This window comes from Triturus cristatus, chromosome 4_2 (genome assembly GCF_964204655.1).
Source record: "Triturus cristatus chromosome 4_2, aTriCri1.1, whole genome shotgun sequence".
Classification (NCBI taxonomy): Eukaryota; Metazoa; Chordata; class Amphibia; order Caudata; family Salamandridae; genus Triturus; species Triturus cristatus.
This window is the reverse complement of record NC_140586.1, coordinates 57,611,716-57,616,146: the sequence shown is the minus strand read 5'-3', so window position 1 is coordinate 57,616,146 and position 4,431 is coordinate 57,611,716.

Here is a 4,431-nt window from a genome sequence, read left to right as displayed (position 1 = left end):
AACTACATCCATGCTTATTACATTTGGCGACGATTGGATTGAACCTACATCTGAAGAAACTTAAGGAAACTCCAAGATCTACAAGCAAGATAAAAGAATCCTTAAAAAGCAACTTAAGCTTACTGGCACCCCGACTAAGCCCCACCAGTGACCTTCCACCGGTCGCCCTCAACTTTGGACGTGCCAGTTACCGCCTGCATACAAATTAAGTGTGCCAGTCCCTGACTGTTCACAGCGTCACGCTTCTTTCTGCCTGTCTCTACTTGCCAGTGAGACCACTACCTGTTCAATGTGGAAAAGCGTCAGGGACTACTGAAATTTCCTGCTCACAGACCCTGCGTTGCTGCCTTTCTTCAGCCTTCAGAGAGCTGTGTGACACGATTTATTTGGTGTTTGTAATAACGGAGCTGAAGGCAAGAACCGGAGAATGTAAATTTAATTCCATGCTTGTACAAGTAAAGGAGGTGTTTCAGAGGCACATTAGCCCAGCGGATTTGTCAAGGAGAGAAATGTAAACGGAGAAGTGACTTTATTGTCTGCATCTGCGGGAGAGAATGGTTTTTGAGGCCTGTTTACGTTTAATTTAATTGCCTGCATTTTTCAATTGAAAAACGTCTTGTGACAGCTCATTTTCAGCGTGGACAAGTTGAGAACACTGGCTCTGCTGCTTCGTGTTCCTGGGTGAGGCACTTTTTATATTATTTATTAAGGCAAATATCAGCAATTAATTTGCCTCTGTTAATGGAGCTCGAGCTGCGTTTAGTGTGCGCATGCTGTGGTGTCAGTTCAACCGCTTTCACAGCGCGCGCAGCTTACCTGATCCTGCTCCTGCGATGCCTCTTCATTGTCTCCTGTGACGTTTCTTTTCACCGCGCCTACACAGGAATCTTTGAAGCATTTTTCCGCCGTGAGCCATCCGGTGCGACGTCACCTCTACGTCCCGCCATCTTGTATTTGGCACACCATCTCTTCACGGATGCCATTCAAGTCATCTTTGCCAACCACGTGTTTTGTTCTTGTGCTTCTTTCAATAAAGTTACTTGATAAGACGTCACTCCGCCTTTTCATCGGCACTTCAGTGAATCCTTCGTTACTTGGTGATTTGTGCTAACACGAGGCTATGGATTACGATGTTCTTGAAGGTCTGTTCTTCAGTGAAATGGATTTTAAGAAAAGAATATCGCTCCGTTCTTGTTTCCATGGTCATTTCTTCCTGACAGTTTTATAATAGTTAATTACATTGTGGGGATAGTCACAGTTTTAGTTACGACCCCAAGAGCACTTTCTAATTAATAACGTGAAATATGCATATGTCTCGGCAAAGTAGTTTCTAATTTAATGTAGTGGGAGCCATCTATGTATTTTACTTTGGTTAAAGCGCCATCTACTGGGCATGTTTATTAATAGCTAAGTGGTATTGCTTTCAGGCATTTAATTTCAAAGGGATAACATTTTATTTATTGGTTTGCCTTTCGAATGTAATTCATTTAATTCATTGTGATTATACATATTTTGTTTATATTTTGTTTACGCTAATGTCCAATTTCTAGTTAATTGTTTGCATTCGCACCATTGTGTGAATATTAGTACGTGGAATTTTATCCACCGTTTCTGCTTAGAGTTACAGGTGTAACATGTATTTGATTGTTTCCACTTGCGCACTTATGCATATTTATTGCGCGTGGATTGGTTAAATGTTTAGATTGTGATAGCTTCATGCTTATATGACATGCCACCATTACGTGGATTTGTCATCTACTCTGTTTAAATGGATTTCCTTACAGCGTTTTGGTTTTCGCAAGTTTTAGTAAGGACAGTGTTATGGATTTAAAATACTTTTCAATAGTCCTCTGACTATGTGATCTTTAGCGCATGAATTTAAGTGTATTTAATGTACAGTGCCATGCGCGTGTATATGAGCATGTGACCGTCCACCTTTATTTAATTTAGTGCCTGTGGATTCGTCACCCATTTGTTTCCTACATAGTAGTAGTAGTAGTAGCTATTAGCTATGATTTTCTATAGGTGTTTTTTCGCTTTCACATGGTACCTGTGAGTGACTTCACACCTATTTATTTACTACCTATGAATTGATTTTAATGTGAGTAATTCCTTGTGCTATTGAATTTCATTTTTCGTTTCTCTGTTAGCATCAATATACTGGTCTGGCCAACTAGTGTGTTCTGTTGGTGACATAGAAATCAATTATTGTTATTGTTTAAAAATGCTGGCGCAAGATTTATTTATTGTCAATATGATACTTAAAGGGGGAAGAGGTGGTCATGTGATGTGACATTCTTTGTTTATTTGAATTGGATTGATTTATGGTTTTACTGTAAGTTTCAATTTTACAATGACTATGCTCTATGCTTGTGTTTTCATGTGTTGCGTTCCTTTAAGGGGGAAGGTGTGTGGTATCCGGGTTTGGGTGCTATGTACCTTCCACGCTTACCTGTCTTGCTGCTCAGCCAATGTGGATGAGTAATAGAATGTTGGTGTGTGTGATGCAATGTGAGAATGTTGGGGATGCTTGTGGATGGATGTCAGTTGGGAGATTGGGCTGAGCAGCAAGGGAGCTGCTCCTGGTGGGGCTTTGATTATTAATATACTAAAGAGCTGATTCTTCTGTAAACCTGAACAAGAGATCTAATAAACCTACTTAATCATCATACATCGGCTACATCCATGCTTATTACAGTGTGCCCACTGGGAGCTCCACAAAGAGTCCCGTACACAGACATCATATGGCAGGCCTCTGTGATTCAAAACTGAAGATTAGATAGATTTTGTTTTGATATAGCATTTCCAAAACACATATTTACAGGCCCAAAATCAGGAAAGGAAGAGGGAAATAAAGGAAATCCAAAGGCGCACCTGGGATGGACTTTGTTTCTGACCACCACCTCCCAAAACTATTCCCTTCAATCTTCCACCCACCTCAAGTCCCTTCTCACCCAGCAACAGGACACACTCCTCAGTAAAAATATTGTTATTATATCTATTCTCACAGTAACAAGCCACAGCATTATGTTATTACCCGGCACAGATATTAAAGTGGACCTTCGGCACTGATAGCAGATTCTATGTGTGCATCCAATGCTGCGTTTTGATCTACCTCATGAAGATGAAAAAGGCTGAGCACTGCTGCGCGAGGAATCTATGGCCAAAGGTGGGTCTAGTGCGAACCTTAGTCCACTGAGCCACCAGCCCGACTAGAACACAAAGGCAGGTGAAAGTGCTGTGAGCAGAAGGAGCCACACAAACCCATCCAAAGTACGCACATATAAGAAGGAGTGAATAATGTTTGTAGATGAGATCAAACTCACTTTTTTACTAGTGCTCAAAATATGTTTTCAAGATGCAAGTGCACCCATCCGTCTCCCTAGAATCGAATTGTCTGTGCACAAAGATAGCAGAAAACACCAGAGCCTCTGAAAGACTTGCAGAGATGATGCGGAGTCAGTTTAATACTTTGTCAGGTCCTCGCTTCCAATGTCAGAAAGATAGTGCAGTGTTAAAGTGACATATACATGCATCTGCAAATGGTAAGAGGCATATGGTCACACTGTGTTGCTTGCGTCTTTTATTCTTCCCAGTTCAGAATACGGTGGGCCCTATACTAACAAGGGTCCCGTATCAGAAAAATATTACAGAAAATCAGTCATAATACTTAAATGTAGAATTGCTAAATGTCATTGCACCTACAAAAAGCCCTGAAATAATCTTATGTAGATGTTCGCTATATTGCATGCCGTACTCACATATTGCACGGTGTGAAATAAACACTTAAACTTGCTTCGTTATGCAGATTCGAAGTTATTTCTAAATCTACAAATTAAAGCAAACTAAAAAATGCTCATATGTATTTACTAAGCACAGAAATGTCTAAAGAACACTGCCACCCTCATGTACTCAAAATGTAACCGTCCCGACCACGCCTGATGAGCCAGTATTCGCAACTGTGTTTTAGAAAGGCTGGATGGAGGCCTTCAGTGGGAGCACAGTTTTGACATCTTGAATGAAAAAAATGTATCCGCCTGCGTCGGGTCACAATAGCAACGTCTCCAAGGCCCGTCAGCAGGCTAAATTGCTTGGCAGGCACATAATGCACAGATTATACCTGCCTGCGAGGCTGTTTTTTTTAAGTGTCTCATGATCTCCACATTGTGGCAGGGAGTTCGATATGCGTGACTAATGCATTGTAGTGCGGTAATACGGACAACATCACTACAATGTGTTAGTCTAACGCCTGATGCGTGGTACTTGGCAGGGCTGTGGGAAGGTTTGAAACACCACAAGGAGGGACTAATTAAGCATACTAACCAAACAAAAGCAGGAATTTAAGAGGGGGCACAAACAGGAAGAATGGTTAAGATGTGCGGTGCTTCAAGCCCACAGTCGATACAAAATGCCTTGCACGCAAAACAGCGC